Genomic DNA, 8,305 nt, shown 5'->3' with positions numbered 1-8,305 from the left:
CAGTCTTTTAGCACCCTTTGGGCATAATTCCATATTGCCCTCCAGAATGGTTGGATCAATTCACAACTCCACCAGCAATGAATTAATGTCCCAACTTTGCCACATCCCCTCCAGCATTCATTACTTTCCATAGCTGTCATGTTAGTCAATCTGCTAGGTGTGAGGTGATACCTCAGAGTTGTTTTGATTTGCATCTCTCTGATTATAAGAGATTTAGAACACTTTTTCATGTGCTTACTAATGGTTTTGATTTCTTTGACTGAGAATTGCCTATTCATGTCCCTTGCCCATTTATCAATTGGAGAATGGCTTGATTTTTTTACAATTGGTTGAGTTCTTTATAAATTTGAGTAATTAGACCTTTGTCAGAGGTTTTTGTTATGAAGATTCTTTCCCACTTTGTTGTTTCCTGTCTGATTTTGGTTACATTGGTTTTATTTGTACAAAAACTTTTTAATTTGATGTAGTCAAAATTATTTATTTTACATTTTGTGGCTCTTTCTAAGTCTTGCTTGGTTTTAAAATCTTTTTACTAATCCCATAATGCCCGGAAAATCTCTTAGGGAGGGACCTACTGTGTAAAATTGGGGCAACAGTCAAGTGGGAATTTTCCTTTGGGAAAATTTTTCCTACATATTCCCAAGGATGCACTGAAAACCTATCTATTACTATTTTTAGATCAAATGGAAGGTGAACAAAAGTATGAAATAAATTCAATTTTTGAAATACCCAGTGAGATACCAGAGGAAGTATGGGCTAAACATTCCCCAGAAATTAAATTATTAAAATCTGCAATACCAGTGAAAGTCAAAACTAAGCAGGGAATACCACCCACAAATACCTCAATACAAACTTAGTAAAGAAGACACAGAGGGCATAAGACCAATAATTGAAAGCTTGCTGGAGCAAAAGATACTTGTACCAATAGTATCTGAATACAACATACCCATAATGCCAATCAAAAAAGCAAAGCCAGATAGCCAAGGAAAAACACAATGGAGATTTTTACAAGACCTATAAGCTATGAATGATTTTTTTTAAACCCTTACCTTCCGTCTTGGATTGACTCCAAAGCAGAAGAGTGGTAAGGGCTAGGCAATGGGGGTCAAGTGACTTGCCCAGGGTCACACAGCTGGGAAGTGTCTGAGGCCAGATTTGAACCTAGGAGCTCCCATCTCTAGATCTGGCTTTCAATCCACTGAGCTACCCAGCTGCTCCCTATAAATGATTTTTTAATAAAGTCACATCTGGTGATTCCAAGTATTTTAGCTGAGATTCTAAGTAAGGCAAAACATTATACAGTTATTGATCTCTGCTCTGCCTATTTCTTAATACCCATAGATTCTGATTCTGATGAAGCAATTGAAAACATAGGAAACTCTTTATCAGTAAAGGAAATACTGTATATTGCCAGAGTCAATAGTTATGAAGAATTTTGTATGAAATATGATTTAGGGGATAGTGACCCTGAATTGGAAGTAATATGATAGAGAACTTGGTACCAGGACTGGTTTGAGTTCTATAGGGTAGCAAACAACACAAAACCTTATAAGAACCCAGACTGGTACTAGGCATAAGATCTGACACATGATCCATGAAGAAACTTTAATCAAATCAGGAAAACCCCTAAGCCCATAATGACAATCCCTGGCTTAAAAAAAAACAAAAACAAAAAAAACTGATACAAGTCCATGAACCCTAGTAAATGTAAATCAGAAACATCCAAGATGCTATTGGAGCATCTTACCCAAACAAAAATTATTGCATGAAACCAAAATAGAATAATACCCAAGAGAGATAGTATAAATTTGAGTTAGTTAGATCAGGGAGGATTAGCATAGCCTGTGAAACACAGGAGAAGCGGTTCATTGCAGAACCTGGGAGTTTATTTGGGTGGATTTAGAATCCCTTAGAATTAGTAAAGCTATACAAAATCTCCATCTCAAGCCTAGGCTAACATATTATTAACCTCTACAATCAACCACAAAGGAATATAATAATTGCCTTACAATCACACATTAAGAAAGATACCTACATTCATTACATTAAAAAAAATCTCACTTGCACACATGAAGATAGCACAAACATCCTGTATAAAGTTTCACTCACATGCATCAACATATTCACTCTTACATGCACACACATGTTAATCTTATACACACGCATGATCCTGTAGTTCTGGATGCCTGAGATCGTCTTTCAAGGTGAGACGACAGGCAAGTATGTACACTGTAAAGGCAACATCAAAGGATGGAAGGCCACATTGACAACTGGAAAGAACTTTGAATCAAAGACATTATGGGGAATGAACTTTAGGAAAATGGGTCACGTAAGATTAATCACCGATCACATTAACTTCACACATAGGGAAGCACATCCACATATACATTGGAATAAATATGCACCTTGAAATATCTAGAACATGAACAAATTTCACATTGACATTAGGGGCTGTGCCATAAATAAGGACAGCCCATAAATTGTATATCTTGTGGAAGAGAGAGAAATTGGGAAAGCATGCAAAAAGACAGGAGCATGTGGGACTGATGACCTGTTATTCAAATGAGAGTATTCTGATTTGGAATCTGACCGGGAGAAGCAGTTGGAAGCAAACCAACTGATGGACTGAAACTTTCTGGCTTGTAAGAGAAAAAGAAAAACATTCTAGCAAAAGAACAACTAAGCAATTTAATCACAACAAGAAAAACTCCTAAGCTTTTAGCAGAAAACTCCAACTTCATAACTATGACAAATAAACACCTAGAATGCTATTGAAACATAGATTCACATTGGATGAATTTGTTATCAAAAACTTTAATATCAAGTTATAGATGAGAACTGAAACAGGTTACCCATATCTCTTAACCTTCATCCTAAAACAATCTCGACCAGGGGAAAAAAGAGAGGGAGGGTATACCATGAAGATATTATCTCAGTTTCAGATATCTCACAAGAAACAACAATGTGGTCATGTCATCAATGAAGATACATGCAAATGACATCTGATAAAAAAAAGAAGCCCTAGTCATAATGTGGAAAAGAAACAAGACTGACAGTTGGTGGGGGAAGGGGCAACTGGGAGTGGCAGTTGGGTCTTGTGACTAGCACTTCCTTCCTGCCCAGTTTACTTCCTTCCTGGTGTTGGAGGTGGGAGGAGCTTGTTCAGCCCAGTCTGGAGTGGAGTATCTCTACTTGCTTCAGCCCAAAGACACAGACCCAACCAGCTCTGAAGATTAGAACTATTCTTGTTGCTTTCTGTCTACTGCTAAGATTCTGAAATTGACAAAACTAGCACAGAGGACGGGAGTGGGAGAAACCCTCCATCAGCCTGTGAGGCCTGGCCTCAGCTCCAAAGCTGAGGAAGACTCCAACCTTATTTAGGGACATCCCTTGCCCCTCTTTCCTGATACCTCTCCAATCCAAACTGGTTATTAAACTTTATCTTATTTGAATTTGCAGTCAGATAAGTGGACTATCTTTTCTGGGCATAGAGGGAGCTGAACATCAGTTCAGTCATTCAAAGACAAATGTTCCTTATCAGACCCCTGCTGCTATCTCTCGGCAGGGGGCATCTCTCTCCTTTGCATCACTGAGCAATATTCCCTCTCTCCCCTCAATTCCTCCATACCTTGCTATAAACCTTCCATATCCCCTGTTCTTTCACTCCTCCCATCTTTCCCATAAATATTACAATAAGCAGCAACACAAGTAACCCTAGCAATAATCTATAACAGTTCTTATAAATGACAGACTATGAATGGAAAGCTATGAAAGGAAAGCATACAAGAGTACAGATCAATGGAAAGTACAGACAAGAGGGCATTGCACATGTTAAAATGATAACAGAAAAGCTCTGCTAAAGCAAATAAATCAGCTTCGGAAAGGAATATAGCCAGTAAAACAGACATTTAAAGATTAGTTCCAAAGAAAAGTCTCTACATAATCTATACACAGTCTCTGTCAACAATAGTAACAGCAAAGAAAGTAACAAAGTTATTTAACATGAAAACATAACTTCATCACCAAACAAAATACATTATATCCAAATTCTATCTCCAAGATATATCCAAAAGACAGCAAACAATAAATCCCCTTGTGAAAATTCAAACATCAAAAGATAAGAAAGCTTCAAATTTATATTCTTAACATAAATTTAAGAACTTATACTATACATAGTACATATACCCACTCATGAAGATGATCATATGTAAAACTTCCTTGCACACATGAACAACTAATGAATACTAACAAGCATTCATGAAGAATTCATACCTTCCATGCACAATGAAAAATTTCAATTTCATATACATGCACATGTAAAAACTTTACGCACTTGCATGTTCCTGATTGTCCCAGTATGTTCCTGAATATTAAAGAACACAGGACTACAATCAAGAGCGACAACAGACAAAATGTGGCATGAAAAGAGACCAAGTTTCTACAATCAACAGCAAAAAGACGTGGAAGGACTTTGAAATTTTGGACTTGTGATCATGAGGTTTTATAATAATGTGACATACCTGTTAATATCACATAAATACATATACATGCTACCCAGAAACACAATATAGGAAGAAATCTCATGGAATGGGTAAGTATATAACATATATAATTGCAAAACACAAAATTCACACTGATATAAATTTCTGTGGAAAATTCAAAGAGACAAAGAAATTCCTTATCTGCATGAGTTTGCACAGAAATCAAAAACAATGTATTATGTTTGCACATATGTAAATTTGTAAAGATACAACTTATGTACATATGTGAATCCTAATGTACTAATAAACTAACTACATTAGAATAATTTATTAATGATTAAATATAGGGATAGTTTAGAAAAAATTGTTCAAAGTCTTAAGAAAGTAGGGATAGGCAAATACTTAAATATAGAAGTTAGATTACATTATGATTTTAGGTTAGCAATTGTTAGTAATGGAAAATTTTACTTAGTTGAATTTATAGACATTAGGAAATAAGACAGTTACATATTCAAAATACTGTTGGAATGGTTAAAATTGTTACATGATTTGTTATTATGTTCAAAACTGTATGCATGTAAAATCCCTATTACCTAAACCATTTTCCTATACCCAAACTTAGCATAGAATTAGGTAGACCAAACAGCTAAAATAGATTAGGATTTATTGTTTTAGGAGGGTAAAGGAATATTTAACATAATACAAGCTTAAAAATTAGATAGTTAGAAATATAACAAAATATATCTAACAGGTAAGTACCACTAAAAGATGCTCGTTGCATCTTTTTTCCAAAGATGAAAAGGGAGAATATTGTGGAAGAGAGAGAAATTGGGAAAGCATGGAAAAAGACAGGAGCAGCTGGGTCTGATGACCTGTCATTCACATTTGGAATCTTTCCCTATGTATTGTACTCCCCTGGGTATATTCCACTCTTGAATCACTTTTTTTTCTTTTCCAAACTTTTATTTGTGCACACATTCATCAATTGAAAAAAGATAACTTTTAAAGCTTCTTTGGTGCCCATGTTCAGCATACAAAAATGTAAAAGACTATTCACAAATAAAACCCTGTTCTTTTCTGCTTTCAAACACATATGGGTAAATCTGTTCCACAGGAGTAGCATCAACCTTTACATTTGGCCCTGTTACTGTGATATTTCCTATTGAAAAAATCTGTAATGTAGCTCGTAGAGCTTTTATACTATAACATACTGCAAGATGAAGTTCAGGTTCATAACTGGCATGAAGCCTGTCATTCTTTGTGATATCTGGCAATCGGATTTCAAAGGGCATGTTACATAATGCCAAAACATTAACGACTTTAAAATCTGTAAATATTGCCTGAAAACCAAGTTTCTGTGGACTTGGGGCTAATCGCCTGGCACCAAATTTAGCTCCTTCTTCACTTGTGGCTCCTGTGCAAATAATTTTTCACGAGGACCAAATTGTAGCTGTAATTCCAGGTTTTCTAGCTTCATTAACACTTTTCCAACATCACACTTGAAATTACATTTGCTCCCTCTGAAGCAATCTTCCTTAAGTTCAAATGGCATCTGGTTCTAAAAACGCAGACTACGTTTGTCATTAAAATGTCCAATGCAGCATCACTATCTGCATCCATTGGGATAGTTTACAAACTCAGCTTCCCCACCAGGGCACCTTGAAGCTGAGAGGGAAGGAGGAGGCGGCAGCAGTGCGGCTAGTGGTGGTGGCAACCAATCTACAATTCTGCAATCTAATGCTCAGAATGTCACTACACAAAAAATTACAAAGTAGAATGAGATTAAGTGTTTAAGAGATAAGTACAAGCAGAAACTTAATCAAATGCCTTGATGAACTCGCATTATTTGGTTGTCATTCCTCTGATCTATTCATGCAACTAACCCTTGTGAGAAGCTGTGCTAGGGTTTGAAAAGTATTCATTAGATCCTTCCCTTTTTAAAATTAAATGCATTTTCAAAACAAAAGAAGTTCTGCATCTTTGCTTTTACGTTTTAGAGCCCTAGATCCAAACTTGAATTAAAAGTGATTTGGGTTCAGATCCTCTCTCTGACATTTAACCAGTTTGCATTTTACATAATGGTTCTGAGCCTTGGTTTCTTCAGTTATATAGCAGGGATAATAACTGTATTACCTACTTTGTGGATTGCCCCCTTTTAGAATGATTAGATTTTAATGTTAGCAGTAGAAATGAATTAGTAATAGGTGTAATTTTAGGATAGTCAAATAATGGTAGCATAAGGGAATTAATATAACACTCATTATTTTAGTAGTGTTTTAGGATTTAGTACAGGTTTTAAGGTGTGATTCAAGTAAACACGTTTTCATATAATCATTGTTAGTCATCATAAGGCCTTGAACTTGTAACCTAGTCATAAGATTGTTCTTTCCTTATGGAGTTAGAATCGACTAGCAGGTGTGAGGACTACCATCTGTACTCCACCCTGCATGCATCATCTTCTGTTGTGACTTGGTGGAGGGTTGTCTAAGCAGTCACCTGATCTGTTTCCAATGAATCTGCTTGGAATGACACCTGTCACAAGATTTTTATCCTGATTATTTTTTAACTGGTATATAAGTAGCCTCACAAGGCTCTGAGTCTTTGGCCTTGACCAGATCCCGGCTTTTTTGTGAGAGCGGCCCTCTCAATAAACCTACTTCTTTTTTGCTTGGGGATTTTGTTCCTCTCACTTGAGTTCCTAGTGCAACAACCTCCCAGGGTTGTGTGGAGCTCAAATGTGGAAGACAGGGTGTCCCAAAAGTCTCAAGTGTTTTAATAGCATGAAACTGGCTGCACTGGGACTTGGGGGCACAGATGGATAGACATGCATATACATATAGAAACATTCTTAGGAAATGTCAGATTTGTGGACTGTCTTTTTGGTAAGGCTAAGAGATATAAACCTGGGTACTGGTTCATAATTCAATTCAATTAAACCTTCATTATCTTGGCAGCTAAGCGGCTCTACAGATGGAGCACTGGGTGTTGGGAGAGGAAGACCTACGGTTCAAATCTGGCCTCTGGGACCAGAGTTGCTCTCTGTATGTCACTTAGGTAAGTCACTGAGCCTCAGGTTCCTCAACTATAAAATGGAAATTATAATAGCACCTACTTTCCAGGGCTGTTCTAAGGATGAGATGAGATAATCTTTGTAAAATACCTCCCACCAGTGATAGGGATGCTATCTTTAGTAGCTGTTAAGTGCAGGAGAACCTAGGGTACAGGAGCCAAACATAGCACACTGGGCGCTCTCTGGGGGTAAGCAGGGGGTCACCCCTCCCCAACTCCTTACTAGAAAGGCAGAGGGATTCCAACAGGAACTGCTCCCCACCCCCTCTCCACCTCCCTTAAGACATTTTTTTCACATCATCCACACCTCTGCCCAGTAGCCCAATGGGAACGCTTTCTTCCTCCCCTGGGGGAGGGGGAGGGGGTTAGGGGAAGGGTGAGGCTAGCCTGGGAACCCGGGGGTGGGGGGTGGGGGGGGGGGGAAGGGGCACAGCACGTGGTCTCTGGGGGCCGTGCGGCACTCAGGATGGGGGGAGCAGTTCCCCCCCCCCCCCCCCCCCCCCACACACACACACACACGCCGTCCGTCTCTAAAAGGTTGTCCATCACTACGCCTAAGCATTGGGGGATTCAAATAAGAAAACGAGTCTCTCCCTCAAGGATCCTATAAAAGATTGGATGTCTAGGGGAAGGTGTGACCTGCTGAAACTTAAAGGAGGGCCACTTTAACGGGAAAAGAGTGAGGAAAAGTTTCAGGCAGAGGTGAAACTTGAACTTCATAATCCACTGCGGTTGAGGCTGGTGTGAGTTCTCCT

General features: G+C 38.1%; 1 pseudogene; it reads right to left on the bottom strand.

Moving 5' to 3' along the window:
- Positions 1-5,161: 5,161 nt before the first annotated feature.
- On the bottom strand, positions 5,162-6,234 carry LOC103106602 (TATA box-binding protein-like 1; annotated as a pseudogene).
- Positions 6,235-8,305: the final 2,071 nt, after the last annotated feature.

This window comes from Monodelphis domestica, chromosome 4 (assembly GCF_027887165.1).
Source record: "Monodelphis domestica isolate mMonDom1 chromosome 4, mMonDom1.pri, whole genome shotgun sequence".
Lineage (NCBI taxonomy): Eukaryota > Metazoa > Chordata > Mammalia > Didelphimorphia > Didelphidae > Monodelphis > Monodelphis domestica.
The sequence above is the reverse complement of the archived record's forward strand: the minus strand, read 5'-3'. Positions and strand labels throughout refer to the sequence as shown.